The 21415-nt window shown below is 36.5% G+C and overlaps 1 long non-coding RNA gene across 1 annotated transcript in view; it reads right to left on the bottom strand.

Annotated features, from left to right (window-relative positions):
- LOC107968509 (uncharacterized) overlaps positions 1-19306 on the bottom strand; it is a 43784-nt gene extending 24478 nt beyond the window's left edge. The window contains exons 1-2 of the long non-coding RNA XR_008539279.1: positions 19245-19306; positions 14816-15004 (exon numbers count right to left, since the gene is read on the bottom strand). This is a non-coding gene — a long non-coding RNA (uncharacterized LOC107968509). The remainder of the gene's footprint in view (positions 1-14815; positions 15005-19244) is intronic.
- Between the last annotated feature and the right edge of the window lie 2109 nt (positions 19307-21415).

The raw sequence follows: 21415 nt of genomic DNA, 5'->3' as shown, positions 1-21415 counted from the left end.
AGAGGTTGATTATTAAGCTATTCAAGGAGATACAAGAGAAAGGTGAAAACCAACATAAAGAAATTAAAAAGAACAATTCAGGATATGAATTTAAATTTTTCTGAAGAGATAGATATTTTAAAGACAATCCAATCAGAACTTCTGGAAATGAAAGACAAATTCAGGGAATTACAAAATGCAATGAAAAGTTTTAACAATAGACTAGACCAAGTAGAAGAAAATATCTCAGAGCTCAGAAATGAAGTTTTCAAATTAAACCAAACAGACAAAAATAAAGAAAAAAAATCAAAAGAAATGAACAAAGTCTCCAAGAAATATGGGATTATATAAAATGGTCAAACCTAAGGATCAATGGTGTTCCTGAGGGAGAAACAAAAGCAAAAAGTTTGGAAAATTTATTTGAGGGAATAATTGAGAAAACTCCTCTAGCCTTGCTAGAGAATTAGATATCCAATTACAAGAAGCTCAAAGAACTCCTGGGAGATTCATTGCAAAAGGGACATCACTAAGGGATATAGTCATCAGACTACCTAACGTCAACATGAAGGAAAGTACTCTAAAAGCAGTGAGACAAAAGCATCAGGTAACCTATAAAGGAAAACCCATCAGACTAACAGCAGACTTCTCAGCGGAAATCTTATAAGCCAGAAGATGGGGTTCTATCATTAGCCTCCTTAAACAGAATAACTGTCAGCCAAGAATTTTGTATCTGGCCAAATTAAGTTTTATAAGTGTAGGAGAAATAAAGTCTTTCAGACAAACAAATGCAGAGGGAATTTGTCACTACAAGACAAGTCCTACAAGAAATGCTAAAGCGAGTTCTAAATCTTGAAAACAAAGGTCAATATGCACCAAAATAGAACCTCTTGAAAACATAAAACTCACAGGGCCTATAAAACAATAACACAATGAAAAAAAATAAAGTATCTAGGTAACAACCGACATGATGACTGGAACAGTACCTCACATCTCAACATTAACGTGGAATATAAATGGTCTAAACACTCCACTTAAAAGATACAGATTGGCAGAATTGATAAAAAAATAAAAAACCAAATATCTACTGCCTTCAAGATATTCACTTAATACATAAGGATTCTTATAAACTCAAGGTAAAGGGGTGGAAAAAGATATTTCATGCAAATGGAAACCAAAAGCTAGCAGGAATAGCTATTCTTATGTAAGATAAAACAGACTTTAAAGCAACAACAGTAAAAAAAAAAAAAGACAAAGAAGATCGTTATATAACGATAAAAGAATCCAACAAGAAAATATTACAATCCTAAATATATGTATGCACCTAACTCTGGAGCTTCCAGATTCTTAAAACAATTACTACTAGACCAAAGGAAAGAAATAGGAGTATAATAATAGTGGGGAACTTCAATACTCCACTGACAGCACTAGAGAGATCACTGAGGCAGAAAGTCAATAAAGAAACAAAGGACTTAAACTACATTCTAGAAGAAATGGACCTAACAGATATTCATAGAACATTCTACCCAACAACTTCAGAATACACATTCTTCTCTTAAGCACATGGAATAGTCTCCAAGACCATATTATAGGCTACAAAATAGGTCTCAATAAATTTTAAAAAATCAAAATCATATCAAGTATCTTCTCAGACCACAGTGCAATAAAACTAGAAATCAACTCCAAAAAGAATGCTCAAAATGATACAAATGCATGGAAATTGAAAAATCTGCTCCTGAATGATTTTTGGGTTAACAGTGAAGTCAAGAAGGAAATTTAAAAATTCTTTGAAATGAATGATAATAGTGACACAAGTTATTAAAACCTCTGGAATATAGCAAAAGCAGTGCTAAGAAAAAGTCTGAAAGATCCCAAATTAAGAACCTTATGTCATACCTCATAGAATTAGAAAAACAAGAACAAACCAAACCCCAAGCTAGCAGAAGAAAAACAATAATGAAGATCATAAGAGAACTAAATGAAACTGAAAAATCCCCAGAGAACAAAGAAACAAAAAGTTGGTTATTTGAAAAGATAAACCAAGTTTATAGACCATTAGCTACATTAACCAAAAGGAGGGAGAAAATTCAAATAAGTTCAATTGGAAATGAAAATGGAGATATTACAACTGACACCACACCACAGAAATGCAAAATATCATTCAAGACTCCCATGAACACCTATATGCACAGAAATGAGAAAATCTAGAAGAAATGAATAAATTGCTGGAAATATATAACCCTTCTGGACTGAATCAGGAAGAAACAGAAATCCTGAACAGAATAATAACAAGCAGTGAGATTGAATCAGTAATAAAAAAAATTGCCAGGTCAGGCGCAGTGGCTCATGTCTGTAATCCCAGCACTTTGGGAGGCTGAGGTGGGTGGATTGTGAGGTCAGGAGTTTGAGACCAGCCTGACCAACATAGTGAAACCCCACCTCTACTAAAAATACAAAAATTAGCCAGGCATGGTGGTGCACACCTGTAGTCCCAGTTACTTGGGAGGCTGAGGCAGGAGAATCACTTGAACCTGGGAGGCAGAGGTTGTGGTGAGCTGAGATCATGCCACTGCACTCCAGCCTGGGCAACATAGTGAGACTCCATCTCAAAAAAAAAAAATTGCCAACAACAAAAAAGGCTTGGGCCAGATAGATTCATAGCTGAATTCTACCAGACATTCAAGGAAGAATTGACATCAATCCCACTGAAACTATTCCAAAAGAGAAAGAGGGAATCCTCTGCAACTCATTCTATGAAGCCAGTATCACCCTGATACCAAAATCCGGAAAAAACATAACAACAACAAAAAAGAAAATTACAGACCAATAAACTTGATGAACATAGATAAAAAATTTCTCAACAAAATATTAGCAAACCAATCCAACAAGACATCAAAAAGATAATACACCATGATCAAGTGGGTTTCATTCCAGGAACGCAGATGATTTAACAAACACAGTCAATAAATGTGATATAGCACATAAACAGATTTAAAAGCAAAAACCATATGATCATCTCAATAGATGCAGTAAAAGCATTCAATAAAATGTAGCACAATTTTATGATAAAAACTCTCAACAAACTAAGCATAGAAGGAAGATACCTCAAAATAACAAAAGCCATATATGACAAACCCTAAGCCAACATCATACTGAATGAGGAAAAGTTGAAAGCATTCCCCCTGAGAACTGTAACAAGACAAACATGCCCACTTTCACCACTTCTATTCAACATAGTACTGAAAGTCCTATCCAGAGCAAGCAGGCAAGAGAAAAAAATAAAAAGCATCCAGACAGGAAAAGAGGAGGTCAAACTACCTCTATTTGCTGATGATATGATTGTATGCCCAGAAAACCCTAGTCTTCTCCAAAAGACTTCTTGATTTGATAAATGAATTCAGTAAAGTCTCAGGTTACAAAATCAATGTATATGAATCAATAGCACTGCTATACACCAGCAACGACCAAGCTGAGAATCAAACCAAGAACTCAATCCCTTTTATAGTAGTTGCAAAAAATTAACATATCTAGGAATATACTTAACAAATGAGGTGAAAGATCTCTACAAGGAGAACTATCAAACACTCCTGAAAGAAATAATAGATGACACGAACAAATGGAAATACATCCCATGCTCATGGAATGGAAGATTCAATATGAAAATGACCACACTGACAAAAGCGATCTACAGATTCAATACAATTTCCATCAAAATACCAACATTATTTTTCACAGAATTAGAAAAAACAATCCTAAAATTCATATGAAACCAAAAAAAGGGCCCAAATAGACAAAGCAATTCTAAGCAAAAAGAGCAAATCTGCAGGCTTCACATTATCTGACTTCAAATTATACTACAAAGCTATAGTCACCAAAACAGCATGGTTCTGGTATAAAAGTACATATATAGACTAATGAAATAGAGAACCCAGAAATAAAGCCAAATGCTTACAACCAATTGACAAAGCATACAAAACATAAATTGGGGAAAGGACACCCTATTTAATAAATGGTGCTGGGAAAACTGGATAGCCACATGTAGAAGAATGCAACTGGATCCTTATCTCTCACCATATACAAAAATCAACTCAAGATGGGTCAAAAACTTACATGTAAGACTTGAAATCATAAAAATTCTAGAAGAAAACCTAGGAAAAACTCCTAGGCTATTGGTCTCCTGGATATTGGCCTAGGCAAATAATTTATGACTAGGACCCCAAAAGGAAATGCAACAAAAGCATAAATAAACAAATGGGACCTAATTAAACAAAAAAATTTCTGCACTGCAAAAGAAATAATCATTAAACAGACAACTCACAGAATGGGAGAAAGTATCTGCAAACTATGCATCCAACAAAGCACTAATATCCAGAATTTACAAGGAACTCAAACAAATCAGCGGGAAATAAACCCTAAATAATTCCATCAAAAAGTGGGCAAATGACATGAATAGATATTTCTTAAAAGAAGATATAAAAATAGCCAAGAAACATATAAAAATGCTCAACATCACGAATCATCAGGGAAATGCAAATTAAAACCTCAATGAGATAACAGCTTCCCCCCACCAGAATGGCCACTATTAAAAAGTAGATGATCAAAGTAGATATCAAATAGATGTTGATATGGATATGGTAAAAAGGAATGCTTATATACTTCTGCTGGGAATGTAAATTAGTACAACCTCTATGGAAACAGTGTGGAGATTTCTCCAAGAACTAAAAGTAGATCTACCATTTGATCCAGCAATCCCACTACTGTGTATCTGCCTAAAGGAAAATAAGCCATTATACCAAAACGACACCTTCACACATGTGTTTATTGCAGCACAATTCACAATTGCAAAGATAGGGAATCAACATAAGTGCTCATTGACCAATGAGCGGATAAAGACAATTTGGCATGTATACACCATGGAATACTACTCAGCCATAAAAAAATGAAATAATGTCTTTTGCAGCAACTTGGATTGAGCTGTAGGCTACTATTCTAAGTGAAGTAACTCAGGAATGGAAAACCAAATACCGTATGTTCTCACTTATAAGTGGGAGCTAAGCTATAGGTATACAAAGTCATGCAGTGATGTAATGGACTTTGGCGACCTAGAAGTGGGGAGAGTGACAGGGAAGTGAGGGATTACAAAATGCATAGTAAGTACAACATATACTACTTGGGTGACAGGTGAACTAAAGTCTTAGACTTCACCACTACACAATTCATCCATGTAACCAAAAACCACTTGTACTCCAAAAGCTACTGAAATAAAAATATACTAAAAAATCATAAAAATAAAAATTTAAATGTAAATGAAAGAGAGTTTGCGGGAGTAGACATAACCAATTAGTGTCAATTATGGCTGCTTTGTCAATAAGTGGAATAGTATGCTCATCTAGTACTATTGATGATTTCAAGCCTGGTTGATCAAATTCATTTGCGTCCTTAAAAAATTCAACTTCCTGGGCCTCCAATCTAGTTGTATTAAATATGAATCGCTAGGGAGTGTGACCAGGGCATGTGCATTTAAAAAATCTCCCCAGACGGCCCTCATGTGCAACCAGTTTTGGGGAACCACTGAGGTAGGCTGGAGTCTGGCCTCTTAGCAGTTCCTTAAAGGTAGTCTATGAATAGAGATGCTTCTGCTGCTTTCACTTGTGTGGTAGAAGGACTTTGTTTACCTACAGAGTCATAAAGAGGAACGTCACTTGGAAATTCACTTGGATGCCACTTTGTAAGCCTCAGTCACAGAAAATGTCTAAAATTTACTTGTGACTCTTTTTTTTTGCCTTGCTAAAGAGTGTAATTTCCTTTTTTTTTTTTTTTTTTTTTTTTTTTGAGACGGAGTCTCGCTCTGTCGCCCAGGCTGGAGTGCAGTGGCGCCATCTCGGCTCACTGCAAGCTCCGCCTCCCCGTCTCACGCCATTCTCCTGCCTCAGCCTCCCGAGTAGCTGGGACTACAGGCACCTGCCACCACGCCCGGCTAACTTTTTTGTATTTTTAGTAGAGACGGGGTTTCACCATGTTAGCCAGGATGGTCTCGATCTCCTGACCTCGTGATCCGCCCGCCTCGGCCTCCCAAAGTGCTGGGATTACAGTCGTGAGCCACCGCACCCAGCCTTCTTTTTTTTTCTTTTGAGGGAATAAATACTATAACAATTCAGTCAATGCTTTATATTTGCCATGGTTAGAGAAGAACTGGAATAAACAAAAGTTCTTGCTTTCCATTCTGAAAGTATGGCAGACTTCTTTTGTGAAGGAATTTGGGTCACAAGGTACTGTAAGAAAAATTAAACATTAGTTTTCATGAATTTCCTTGAGAAACAGGTTTTAGAAATGTGTTCACCATGTATCGGAATATTTTACTTTCTTTTAAGTCATATTATATATTTTGACAGGCCCTTAATTTAACAAAATGCATTAGTTGTAAAGGACAAATATCTCACTACTGTTAATTTGCTTTTTATTTATAATGTCTTTTTCCGTGATGTATGTATGCTTTGTTCTTCCCTGCCCCCAGTCTTCTTTCAGCTGCAATAGATTTACATATGAGGTTTTAATTTATTTATTTGAGATGATGGAAAGGGCCAGAATTATATTTGGACCTGTGTATGCAAAGGAAGATGAGAAATTTCCCGTGGGGTATAAGAGAATGAATAGATTTTAACAAAATAAAATGAGAGACCAACATTGCAGATGCTCAAAGTTTAAACAGACTCTGAGAAAAACTGTAAATCAAAGAGTGTAAGCTCTATACGATATTGAATAGTATACTTTATTTATAATAAAATTATTTTTCTTTAGCTGTTATGAGTAGGATTTTTCTTATAAATTAGTCAGTCATGAAAGTATCAGAGGCATATCTAAAAAAGCTTTTTCTCCATCACTTTCCTTGTTGTGAATAATTTGGTTTAGTTGATGTGGAGTTTTCTAATAGTTGCATATCCCAAGATCGGCGTCTAATTTATGTGTGAGAAACATATATTGGTTTCTTTTTTACGGCAAAGAGAAAATCAGATAGTATGGGTCTATTCCATTGATTTCAGAAAAATAAATAAACCTAAAACACAAAATACCACCAGAAGGATGAGGGCTAAAAACGGTGGGTCTGTTTGCTTTTAGTAATTTAAATTTCATTAGGGAAAAGTCCAACAGAAGGAATATTAAAATCTAAACTGAAATTTTTATTTAAAATCATGTTCTTGGAGAAGGGGGCAGGTTAGAGATAGAGCTATAAGTTGTGAATCATGTAAAACTGATTTAAGATTCAACTGCATTTTATACTTTCTATGAGGCCATTAGAATTGGAGTATTTCTTTGAATGAATTGTGTTCCGTTTCCAAGGCCTATATCTGCTCAGACTTGGTTTGCATGGTGATCACAGCGCAGCCTCAGGCGTCCTTCCCTGTGTGTGTTTGAGAAATACTGTATCACTAGTCTGCTCCTGGTTTTCCAGACAGCCACAAATGCATCACTAAGTAAGAAAAAGCACGTTTACTCTGCTCAGAGTGGTTCGCTCTTCTATATTCCCGAGCAAACTGACTCAAAGGCAACTTTCTCCTTTAGCTTGGGTGAAGTATGTCCTTTACATTAAAGAGTTTCTGTTCCTTAAGCTTAATGAAAATACTTTTTGATATGAGTTCCCATGCAAGCTAATTTAGCATCCCATCTACATCTAACCATAGATAGCTGTTTTGAAAATACCACTGGTCTGTAAAGAGATTTATGCTAGACAGTGTATTAGAATAAGAAAAAATTCATTCTAGCTATTGGTAAAACAACTCATTACTTTACGTTCTGTGGCTGCAAATGATGCTTCCACATTAGGAGGGTAACATGAAAAGAGAACAGTGTTACTACCTAATGAATTCTGATCAACCTCATCACGAACTATTTATTGTAAGGAAGAACATTGAATAGAATTTGGGGTTACTTGAACTCTTTGGGAAATTTCTTTGTGTTGTGGTTGGTGTATGCCCAGGCTCCTTCTAGTCAAACTTCCACCACAAGTGAACAATCAGCATTCTCCAGACTTAACTCATACCCTGTGGATATGGTAAAAAAAAAAAAAAAAAAAATCCCTAATGAGAATACATTCATTAAACTAATCTCTTAGTCAAATAAAGAAGCCAGTAGATTGTGGGAATGGCAAAATCAACAAGAGCACAACCCATCAGACTTTCAGGTGAGCTTCTATTATTGAATCAGTATGCACATTAAGAATAATCTGAAATGCAGCTGTAATGGTGGTTCTTGAAGTTTTCTGGGGATTGATAGTTCCAATAAAATAATTAAAACTTTATTTTTTGCTAAAAAAATCATGCATATGTAAGTTCAAACAATTACATTAATGGAAATACATGTAGATGAAAAGCCTACATAGCTTTCTAGAGAGTTAATTATTTATTTAAAAAAAAAAAAAAGAACAAAGGACCTTGGCCAGGCACGGTGGCTCACACCTGTAATACCAGCTCTACGGGAGGCCAAGGTGGGCGGATCACCTGAGGTAAGGAGTTTGAGACCAGCCTGAACAACATGGTAAAACCCCGTCTCTCCTAAAAACACAAAAATTAGCCAAGCGTGGTGGCAGGCATCTGTAACCCCAACTACTCAGGAGACTAAGGCAGAAGAATCGCTTGAGCCTGAGAGGCAGAGGTTGCAGTGAGCTGAGATAGCGCCACTGCACTCCAGCCTGGGCGACAGAGCGAAACTCTGTTAAAAAAAAAAAAAATTAAAACCTCAATGTTGTCTCTCACTTGGAATCCTCGACGAGTTTAGGCAGTAAGTCAGAATGGAGCATTTTGAATAGCAATGATTTTGTCTCCATAATTTATAATTCCAGTCTCAGTTCATTCCAGGTAATGTGTTCGGTTTTTCCTTCTGCAAGGCAGGTCCTGAAGGGACTTACCTTGCCTGTATGCATATGCGTGTGTGTGTGTGTGTGTGTGTGTGTGTGTGCCTTCAAGTAGGTGTATGAAAAAGGGGAGTCATCCCATACTAACTATATAGGTGATAGCAGGTGAGTCAGGAAAGTGGTTCTTGAACTTTGCGATTAGAAAAAGTTTTCTAAAATGTAAAAGACCGCAGAAATAAATTTAGAATATTAAGGTGGTTTGAGGTTTGTGTAAAATTTAGAAATTGATAAAGCTTTGGGAATCCTAACTTTTTAATGGCAACAAAAATGAAGCGGCTGGATAATGTGGCCAAAGACTCAGGACTATATTTTCCACTTTCAGCATTTTGACTTCCTTATTTTTAGTGTAACAAATTGTTGTGGTTAATGCTTGAGTGTTGGCATTAATGTTTAATGAAAGTTATATTTTTTTCCTCTATGTGATTTTAGGAGATTTGCTGCATGCCTAGGTATAATTTTATTATATGGAGAAGCCGAATCTTTTTTCCAACAGCATACAGCTGTGATTATTATATAATGGGCAAAGAGTTCATGGGAAAATTGTATCCCCTTAATAGGCCTTTGCTGCACACACCTTCTGCTTGTACAGCCCCTGCTTTGTTTGGTGATGTATTCTCATAGAAACTCAAATGCACTTTACTTGGCCTGCTCATTTGAGTAATAATGCACTTACTGAGTGACAGCCTCTACTTGGTAAGAGAAAAACTTCTGCAAATAGTGATCCTGACTGAAATTAATATTCATAAAGTTCGCCTATGCCCTTAAAAGAAGGTAGGTGCTAAATGCGTCTTCCAACCTGGGTCTGCACATGCTTGCGGTGTGTATATACACCATAGTCATATGATAGGACCCAGAAAACATAACCGTAATTTCCCTTGTACTCACAACATCAACATGGATGCATTTGCTTAGGAACCAGGGAAGGCTGCAACAAATTAAGTTGCTCTTTTGAGTCTCATATATTTGGAGATGTTCTTCAGGTCTATGTTATTTTTATGAAAATATACCTAACTCTGCTTCTAAATTATCAGATTTTCTTTTTTCTTCAAAGCTGCTTTATGATTCTGAAGTACTCGGAAATAAAAAATCAGTTTCCAAATGAAGTAATTGTGTCCCCTTACATAGGGAATCAAGTCTGAGGTGAAGCAGCATGTCGTTCTTTTAGGGGGTGTGAGGTAAGAAATATGTTTATGTCCTCTTTTGAAGAACAAATAGATAATATATCAGAACACACGACTAGGCCTCAGGAGGTGTGTCAGGCAGAATTATGGCCCCCAAAGATGTCCATGTCTGTAGTCCCCACAACCTGTGAATATATTACCTTATATGGTGAAAAAAAAAAGTGCAAATGGAATTAAGGTTATTAATCAGCTGACCTTAATGTAGCAAGATTATCCAGTTAGGCCCTAGGCCCAGTGTAATCAAAAGGGTCTTACAAGGGTGGAGAAGAGAAGCAGCAGAGGGGGTCAGAGTGATGCAATTGGTGGTAGGAAGGAGGAAGAGAGAGAGAGAGAGGGGGACAGATAGAGATAGATAGACAGATGGGTAGATAGATAGATATATGATAGAGAGATAGAAACTTCTCAGTTAATATCATAACCTAGTCAACCTCAGTGGAAAAGACTCAATTATGTAGTATTGGTTGGGGAGTAGTTTTGCTGTCAAAAACCTTGTATTTGTTCTGACTGACTGTGATTCAGGTAACCCCAGTGGGTTGGCAAAATTGGATATAAGTTGAGATTTGACTAGGTTTGCATGACCAATTGCCTTTCCAATTTAATAGAATAAATAGTGCTTCTATGTGTGCCTAAGATATTGACATTTATCTCAACCAGAATGAATTCTTTGTGGAGGAACAGTAGGATTTTTTGATACAATGGTAAAGAAGACCTGTTATACAAGAGCATTTTATCGTCTGGATTCAGATATACCAAATGCATACTGTGAAAACCTGCTAGGATTAGCCCACATTGCAGATGATAGTCCTGTCTTGCGTTCTCACACCATAAAAATGTCCCACTATGTAGTTTATGAATGGAATCTAATTTAAAAACTATAAGATTACAGAAACGCATGGTTATCTAAAAGTTTTATCAATTTTTAAGTAACAAGTCTATTATGTGTGTGAATATATTTAAATATTTTTCTTAATTCTTTACTAGTAGAGTATTAATGTCTAGTGTAATTACGAAAAAAATTTTCAAACTTTTCAAAGTCATATTTAGGTGTTTTAAGACTGTCAGCAATGGTGACTTGGAATTTGTTAATTCTTTCAAGTATTTTTTAGTATTACAAACTAAAAAATAATAAGAAAGTCAGAAAACTTGCAACTTGCCAAGTATTTTAGCTTTTCTGTAGAGGCAAAGATATATACTAGGGCACCAACTATCTGGAGGGACTGTAGTTGATAGACCAGACAGTGTACCTTAAAATTTTATGGCTCACTGACCCCTTTGAAATTTTGATAAAATCTACAGACTCCCTCTTCAGAAAAATGTACACATAGACATACATACCCATAAACACACTTTACACTATCTCAGACAGCTTATAGATCCCCTGAAGCCCATTCACGAGCTGCTTAAGGTTAATAACCTGTTGTTCTTTAAAACTTTGTGGCTTTTCAAAGACACGAAACCAGCCCATGTGACCCATCAATGGTGGATTAGATAAAACGTGGTACACTTACACGATGGAATACTACACAGCCTTAAAAAAGAATGAAATTATGTCCTTTGCAGCAACATGGATGCAGTTTGAGGACATTACTCTAAGCAAATTAATGCAGAAACAGAAAACCAAATACTGCATGTTCTCATTTATAAGTGGGAGCTAAACATTGGGTACACATGAACACAAAGATGAGAACAATAAACACTGGGAATTCTAAATGGTGGTGGCAGGGGAGATATGCAAGTGTTGGAAACTTCCTATTGGGTGCTATGTTCATTCCTTGGGCAATGGGATCAATAGAAGCCCAAACCTCAGCATCAAGCAACAAAACCTGCACTATACCCCCTTAACACTTTTTTTATTTTAAAAGAAAAGTTTTCTCAATTAAAAAAATAAATAAAACTTTGTGGCTTTCTTGTTTGGACTACGTTAACACAGTGAACTTGAACTTAGGTTCCTTAAGGGATTCAGGGGACAGGTACGTTGATATCATAATAAATAAATTATTTGGGTCATACTTTACGTTTAAATTTTAGCCAGTTTATGATCTAACCTCGGGTGAAGTCTAAGTCGTTATTTCTGCTCGAAGTCTAGAGTTTAAAAGCAAGCAGAAAATTTTGATGGGAAATTACTTTTAGGGCTCAGAGTGAAAGAATTCAGACAAAACCAGAGATTATGAAGAGGAGGCAGATTCTGATTTTCCTGATCAGATTTATGAGTGAAATTTGAATTAGGTAGGAAAGAATAAGGAGGTATGCAGTGGTCTTTAGCAATGTGTCATCAAGGCAGGTGGGGTTACATGTAAACGAGGTCTGGCTGGAGGTTGCAGAGGTGCAGGAGATGGTTCTAAGAACCTGGGCACTCAAGTTTTGGGCAATGGAGTCAGAGAATGTCTGGTCAAGAGGAGATGGGTGCGAACAACTAACAATGGACATCATGATTGACTTGATCTTGAACCTTGATCTTTGGAGGCAGGCAATTTCATGCACTCTTCACTAGGACTGGGACAAGAGGCCCTGAGCTCAAAGGTAGGAATACGTATGCAAATCTAGCAAGGATAGAAAAGCAATGCGAATCTGGGCCTCCAAAGTGTGTGGTGTCCTGTTTTGGAAAAGCACATGGATTTCTTAATACAGTTTACATGTACCTAAATGAAGTTGTGTATCTTAGTAGGCAAATCCTAGCATGATTGAAGGTCATTGACTCCATGGAACTCTTCTGGATCCCTTCCCCCACCCCAATTAAAATTATTAGTAATGTGACTGAGATTACAGCTGAGATCTCCCTGCCTCCTAAGATCTACATGAATTTGAATCCCCAGCAGAATTTCTGAGGACCTTGGATGACCTTTCATCTTTAATGAAGATTTTTGTTAATTCCTGAAAGATTTCATCAGGGATTCATGTTCTCAACTCCAAGACTTTGTGGCTGTTCTTTGATCTTGTTCTGGCATCAGTCCTAATGTGGAACTCTAACTCTTTTTTGCTTTTGTGCATGTACACAACATGCACACACACACACTCATGCTCAGATTCACAAAAATTCAACTTTGAAACAACCCTTTGTGGTATAGAACTGACTTTACTGACGGTATGGGGACATGAAGGTTTAATCTATTTCAGCAATTTAATTGAAAATCAGATATTCAACAGTCTATAAGATGGGGACAAATGAGGGCTGAAGTCTAGCCTTGTTGTTCCCCAAGCCAAAGATGGAGGCTGTGTCTGCCCAGAGGAAGGGTCACCTTTTGAAACACATACAAAGATAGCAGGCCATCCAATCACCAACACTTTTGCTGACCTCACCCAGAGGTGGCTTCTTTTCTGACTTTGTTAAAGACTCCATGTAGCCTAGTAGCAGCTATTCCTTTGGCCATTCTGCCATATTGCTCTGACATTCTTCTTAAGAGCTCTGGACACAGACTGCCTGGGTTTGAACCCTGGCTTTGCCACACAATAGCTGTGTGACAGTGGGCAAGTTATTTATCTGTATCTCATTTTCCTCATCTGTAAAATAGGAATAACAAAGGTTCAACCTACTTTTATAGGGTAATTGTGAGGACTGAACAATGTATAAGCATGTAAAGTGCTTAGAAGTAGCATCTAGAACATAGTGCTGAATAAATGCTTGTCATTAATATACTCCTAAATATGTCATTTCATGCAATGAATAATATTTTATTCATATAATAAAATTTCTAGTAGTTTCATGTTACTGACAGAATAAAGTTCCATCACCTCAACCTGACATTTAAAGTCTGCTCACCACATCTATTTAGTTATATATCCCTCTCCTTTGACATACAATAAAGCCTCCACTTTAGCCAGGACAGTTTGCTCACTGATAGCTCCATCTTACTATGTTCACCCCCAACTCTACACCTCTGCTTCTGTTGCTGAACACACCTGATCGCACAATTCACATGACACATTCTCAAAAGATGCTTGATAAATGCACATGAAGGTCAAAGTAATAAAAACATTCTTCCCTAGTGACGAGTGAAAAAATAAAGGAGGAGAGAAATCTGAGCTCATTAACTGGTAGTAAATGAGAATTTAAATAAAAGGCTTTTATTGGGACGTTTATTACCTTTGACTACAATATACTCACCATAGTATATGTCTACCCATAAGCACAACTACAAGGCAAACACCTCCCCTCATTCTTTTCTCCTAACACCTTTCACTTAAATGAAGGTACCAATGATGTTTCTATTAGAGGTATCTGATCTTACACAAGGATTAAAGTCTAAATATATGGTGTTACAAAGACTGGCATTTTAGACTTTAACTGAGAAATGAAATGTGTAATGTTTTTCCACATTGCCTTCAAATATCACCCTTTGGGCTGTTGCTTAATTTGCAGGAACACGACCATAGTTTGAATGCTAATTAACGAAAGGGGAAAATGAAAAAGATAAAAGAGGAAGGGCATCCTGACCCCTAGTGTTTACTTTTCCGCCCAACTTCATTGGTAGTGGTTGTGCTGCTACTTCGGAATATTTAATTTGCCTTTTTACCATCCTTATGACCCAGTTCTTTCTGTTTTGTGACTATCACTTTGGTGAGAGAGAGAGGCTAAATGCCACTGATTTCCTTCTTTAATTTTGGTGATTATTTCCCATGCCCAGAGGAAAAAGTCATCTGAGAAGCAATCTCAAAAGCTGCTAACAATCTGGCAAGGAATTTAGAGAGCAGATAAAGCTACTGAGAAGTTTTTAGGTGCCCATGGGTAAAATAAACAGTTGGGTTAGCTGACCTTTTGCTTTTGAAGCTGGCATCCAACGAAGCTTCACACAGCGGGTGGAAGGCCTCTGTGGTCCTGACCAGGAGAGATGCTGATCCACGGATCTCCTCAAAAACATGAGTCTAGAAGTAGGAGACCTGTGTTCCATTCTGAGTTCTGTCATTAGATCTTTTAACTGCTCTGTGTCTTAGTTTTTCACATCTGTAAAACAAAGGGCCAGTCACTGAAATATTTATTGAGCACTAGGCATTGTTTGAAGTGTTAGAGATGGGGCAGTGAACAACACCGACAAGGTTCCCGCTCTTTGTGTGTTGGGGTGGGGAATATGGAGGGAATGGAGATGGTCAAGAGAAATGTAAATTAATACAGAAGAAAATTCCAGATACTGATAATAGCTATGGAGAGAAGAAACTTAGGTTGAATTCAAGGAAGTGACTGGGGGTGGATTAGGGAAAGCCTCTCTGAGGAGGCTGACGTTTAAGCTGTACTGAAGGGTGAGAAAGAGGATGTAGGGCAGCTGTTCCCAGAGAGAAGGCAGAGTTGGTGCAAAGAAAGATTCTAAGGCAAAAATTAGTTTAGTGTCTTTGAGGGACTGCTATGAAGAGCGAAAGGAGAGTGACAGGAGATGTGATTAAAGAGGTGGGCAGGGGCCACACAAGACCTCGTTGACATTGTAAGAAAACTTTGAATTTATTCTTATTGCCATGTAAACTCATTAGAGCAGCATTTGTTGTTCAACAGAAATACAATGCAAGCCACACATGTAATTTTAAATTGTCTAGTAGCCTCAATTAAAAGTAAAAAAAAAAATCCAAACAACAGATAAATTAGATTTAATAAGATATGTCATTTAACTTATTTATTTCAACTTGTAATCACCATTAAAATTATTAGTGGGCTATTTTACATTCTCTGCTTTTTAGATTAAGTCTTGAAACCCCTGTGTGTATTTTACATTTTTAGCGCATTCCAATTTGGGTCCAAAATTTTCATTGGGAATACTTGACCTGCACTGAGACTTCCTAAAATCTTCAATTGATATAGTACATTCACATAGCCAAGTTATTCCAAACATAGTCAAATGCTTTCCAATAATTGAATTATCCATTTTTAAAACTTAATTAATTGAAATTAAACAAAAATAAAAATCCAGCTGGTCAGTTGCGCTAGACACTTTTCAAGTATTCAACAGGCACATGTGGCTAGTGGCTGCCATATTGGACAGCAGAGCATATAAGAGTTTTAAACACAAAATGACGGGAGTTGATTTGTTTGAAAAGGATCACTGATTGCTATGCTGTGCCATTTCTTTAAATGACTATGGCACAGAAGGTGTGATATAGGGGACTGACAAGACAAAAGTCAGTAAACATTTTCTGTAAAGAGCCAGAGAGTAAGTACGTTAGGCTCTGTGGGCCATGCAGTCTCTGTCTCAGTGACTCAGTTCTACTGAGTCATAGGCAATACATAAAAGACTTACCATGGCTGTGTTCCAGTAAAACTTTATTGAGGGACACTGGAATTTGAATTTCATATAATTTCACATGCCATAAAATATTGTTATTCCTTTTTTATAATAATTAAAAAATGTAAAAACTATTCTTAGCTTTCAGGACATACAAAAAGAGGCAGCAAAGCTGGACTGTGAGCTTCAGTTTGCTGTCCCCTGCTTTAATGTTCTGTGGCAGCAGTCCCAGTGAGAGGTGCTAGTGTTTAAGAGCTGAGGGTGTGGCCAGGGATGAATGTGATTCCTGCGATAGAGCAGGCTGGACTTGCTGACTGTCTGGGTGTGGGGAGTGAGAGGAGAGAACAGTTAAGAACAAAGCCAGCCACTAGGCTTCAGTTTGAGCCTGAACAGATGATTTCTAAAGTTCCTTTTAGCGCCAACCATTTGTGATCTATGATCTTTAAGATGAATCCATTTTTTTTTTTGGACGAACTTTTGGAATGATATGCTTCCTTTTTCTTGAGTGGATGGATTCCAGTATCTGGAAATTGCAAACCTGGAGATTTTCACTGCTAAAGGAGTGTTGTATATTTTAGCTCTTCACTGACAGCCTCATTAAGCCATTTTATAATTTTAAAATTTGTATGTTGTGAAATTTCATGCATCTTAAGAGAAACTTTTCCATGTACCAGTGATATATTTCATTTCTGTTCAGCTATGATCCTGTTTAAATAGGTTAAACCTGCTTGTTTTAAAACAGCTTCTAAGGGAATTCTAGATCATTTAGGTCCTTCCCTCTCTTCTTTTTGTTTCATCCTATTGTAGTGATCTCCCAGTGAGCAAAGGTTTCATGGATTAAAACAGTAATTGATTTTGTTTTTAGCTTTTATTTGAATGTATCCTTTCTCCTCAAATACATTATGCAGCTCCAAAGAAACTCATAAATTATAGACAAAGCAAAAGTTAAAATTAGATCTGAGTGTAGTGTAATGTCCAAAGGAAAGTATTTGAAAAGGTTATAAGCTGTCAAAAAACAATTTGTATGGTTAAAAGCCACACAGTTAGATGCTGTTAATGGAGTATCTGTAATGATTATTTGGGCATTGGTTGCTTATTATGTCTCTGTGGCAACTAAGTGTGTTACTTTGGAAGCCAGAGAGACCTGGAATCCGGCACCTATGATACTGGAGAAGTGTGTGGAGGAATGTGCTGTTCCACATCAAATAATCAGTGCCTCTTCTTTCTCCAGATTTTAATAATTCCCCACCCCCTCCCAAATTGTCATTGGTGCTGATTGCAAAAATAAAAACTAGTTACTTCAGTGAAAGAATCATAAAGTCAATCATGTGGATAAAATTACTGAGTTATCCAGCCAGCTGGTCTCTATTTGGCTCCACTTTGGTTCATTAGTTTATGGGGCGAATTCACTCCATATTTAAGGAAAGAAGAAACGGCATCAAAACTAGTTTGTAATTAATTGCAGCTTTTTAGAAAGGAATGCATTTGCAAATTGAGAATATGCAATGTCAGGTCCTGCTTTCTGACTGTGTTGTGAACCTGTCTAAAATGTAACTTTCTTTTGTGTTTATGTCAACGCTGGGTACAGGTTATACACTTTTTCAGACGCTAACTATTACTATCTGATTTTAAGAGTTTCTTTTGCACAACTTTAAAACTTTAATATATTATGGGTTGGCCAGAGCATGTGCATCTCCCAACAATATGAGACATTTGGATGCCTAGCAATATAATCTCAGCACCTATTTCACTCTATTGCCATGCAGGTGATTAGATGGGCCTGTGCAACTGTAGGCTGATGTTGAAATGACTGTACATCACAAAACACTGTGGTTTCCATGCTTGATTAATGGTAAAATGGCTAGTTTTAATTACTTGGATATTTAATGGACCCATAAATAACAAATACATGATTCTCTTGATTTGGAAAGCTTTTATAAACGGACATAAAAGCAGTCAAGCAACTCTAGAACAGGGCTTCTATGCCTCTAGCTCCTCATAACAAGGGCCAGAGTAAATGCAAAGAACACAAAGTGCTTCAAAGAAAAGGAACCCAGTAGATCAGAGCACTGTTTCATGCTAACTCTCGTAAACACAGAAAGGAAAAATCTGTTGAACAAAGAAGCCAAATGTCATAAATATGCCTCCCTGTGTCAAAGACTGGGAATTCTTGCTCACAGAGCACAACAGGCAAAGGCAAAACAGATCTTCACTTGGCTACTGATGATGGAAACAATCCGCCTCAGAGTCAGTCAAGCTACTGACAAAAACATTTCTTTGGAAGTGATGGGTATTTAGGATGTAAGCCCTGTGGCTCAAGACTGAGCTTAAAATGTGTTTCGGGGGATGTCCAAGTACAGAAATCTCTACCAGATGCCATGAGACACAAAGGCCACAGAACACGCCATGACATTTGGTCTACCTTTCTCATCCCCTATTTGTCTCCAAGTCCTGGACCATCTGAACTTGTAACAAATTATCCATGAATTGAAAGTTAAAGAAGAGGTCAGAAATAGGTAAGTAGATCACCATAAAAATAAATTGGTTTCAAATTAGGGAGTTTTAATTTTCTCTTTAGGCATTAGGAAACCAAGGCCCAGGATAAAAATGTTGAAGTAACTTTCTCAGAATTACCTATTTGCTTAGCATACTTGGGATAATCTGCAGAGCATTTTACCAAATGTCTTTAATATATGATTTAACTAATTTCTCAAAAAAATATTGTAAGGTAGGTAGGGAGAGTTTTATTTTCAAAATTTTACAGGTAAAGGGACTGAAATTCAGACAGATAAGTAATTTGCCCAAGACAACCCAGCTTGGGAGTCATGATCCCTTCAAGCTGGTTCTTTTTGACTCTGTGAACTTTCCATTATTCTAAATTGCCTCCAAATTTAAGTTCCTTTTTTTCTCCATTTGGTAGTCAAGCATAATGAAAAGCTAAAGCATGAGGAAAGAAAGAAAAACGGGCAGAATTACCTGTGCATCTAATTCCACAGGTGATAGTTTTCTTAATTAAATACTGAATACCACCTCATCAGATTGGTGGAAGAGAAAAATCTAGAACTTTGGTAATGCTACTTCATAGAGGAGCCCCTCTTTGCACTCTTAGAATCTATTCTTCCTCTTCTTACAGGACTCTCAACATTTCCTCTCAAAATCCCCACAAAATCAATGCAGTCTCAAAAAAAGGAAAAATGAATTTTGCTTAAAAAAAACAAAGACATAGGGCCCTAAGAAATGTATCACATCAGAAATGCAATTTTAATGGCCTAAGTTATATAAATGACACATAATAAGACATTATAATTACCTATTATTTACATGTGTGTTCTAAGAATTACTGAAAATTAATTGGGAGCAAGATTAACAATTTTAATCACTTTATGAAATATTCATGAGCATTCATAAAAACCACAAGACATTTCTTTAATGAATTAATGATATTTAATATCTTTTCACAGAATTTAAGGATGGAAAAACCCCATTAGATAATTCAGTGTATGTTTCTGAAGTTACTGTCAGTCTCCCTGCAGAAAGGGCTACCACACATTGTTCTTAGCTGACAGATCTATCCATAGTCATGCAAGCGATTCTTTTCTGCTTTTAATAATGAACTAGATTCTCCCATCACAGTCAATTGGACATGACAACAACAATAACAAAAATATTCTTGCAGATGGACAGCACTTATACTTTTCAAAACATGCATTCTGGTCTCGGGGCAGGAAATCCATTGATTGTTTTTCATAGCCACTGTTAGGCCAGTCTGAGCTCTAGGTTTCAGGAACACCTAGACTCTTAGGGCAAGATTTGAAATTGCATCTGTTTGTAATGCAAATGAAAAAGAACTGAGATGAAATGGCTGCAGTCAGTAATCTGCAAGTGGGGCACACACCGTATATATACTGTGATGCTGAAATGTGCTCTTCTTTTTTTTTTAGTTATTATACTTTAAGTTCTAGGGTACATGTGCTCTTCTTATCTTAATTGGTTGTATCCTCCATCCACTCACTACACCTGCCCCCATAAACTTTCCTTAAATCCAGCAGGGATCTACTAGTTGTAATAAGGACTAAAGTAAACAAACTAGATAATTGAATTTTAACAGTATGTCAAGGAAGTATTACTGACAAAATGAGAGGAGATAATAAATGAAAAGGGGATATTAAGAATAAAATTTTTAAAAGGCAAAGAAGAATTTGATGCATAATTTAAGCATGCGGGATACTCAATAATGACTTACCTTTGTTATCCTCATCAAGGTGTCTCCAAGACTATTCAGGGAGAGTGTACTTGGTTCTGTTTATGGAAATCTTGCTGGTTCTATTTCTGAGGGTGTTTTAGTGAACTTTTAGATAATCTTTTAATTTCTAGGGCTAGGTTTATGAAAATCGGCCACTCAGAATGCTATCACTTTTGAATGAGCTTGGAAATCTGATTTTTTAGTATAAAAAGTGGAGGACAAGAACTGGGACTTACAAGAATCACCAAGCACAGACATTTAGTGAAAAACTTGAGCAGTCAGGGCTGTTACTAGCTATTAGCGTTATTACTTCTATAGTGGAAAGAGACATTTTCTCTTGCTGCAGAGTTAGAAAATGGGTAAACAGGTAAATTCTTGGAGGAATTGTATATTTTATCCTGATTTCATCCCATTATGACCTTTAAAATGCAGGTTAAAATAAAATTTTAATTATTTTGCATTTTCAAAATTATTTTAGATGGCTCTATCAAATACTTAAAAATTTAGTTTATGGCTTGAATGAGAAAGTATCGTGCATGGACATTTGAAAACTAACAAAATGTGAAAACATGAGGAAAAAAATCATCTGGAATTTCTCCTACCCAGAGAGAATTGGTATTAATATTTGGGTGTATGTCTGTTATACATTTTTATGCATGGAAATATGTTAAATGTATTAAAATTTTAAAGTAATATCTGGACTAGTTAATGAAAATTCAGCCCATGTAGAAAGGCTTAAAACAGAAAGGACAAATCCCCTTTTCTGTACTGAGATAAGCAGCTTTAACGGTTTTTATTTTTCAATTATTCTGATAGTTACTCTTGTAAATGTAAATACTAAATGTTATTGATTTCTTTCTAGCTATATCAACTTTAGAAACACCTTATGACTTCTCGTCAGTAC

This window comes from Pan troglodytes, chromosome 16 (assembly GCF_028858775.2).
Source record: "Pan troglodytes isolate AG18354 chromosome 16, NHGRI_mPanTro3-v2.0_pri, whole genome shotgun sequence".
Taxonomy (NCBI): Eukaryota; Metazoa; Chordata; class Mammalia; order Primates; family Hominidae; genus Pan; species Pan troglodytes.
Note: the sequence above shows the minus strand (reverse complement) of the source record. Positions and strands in the feature narration are given on the sequence as shown.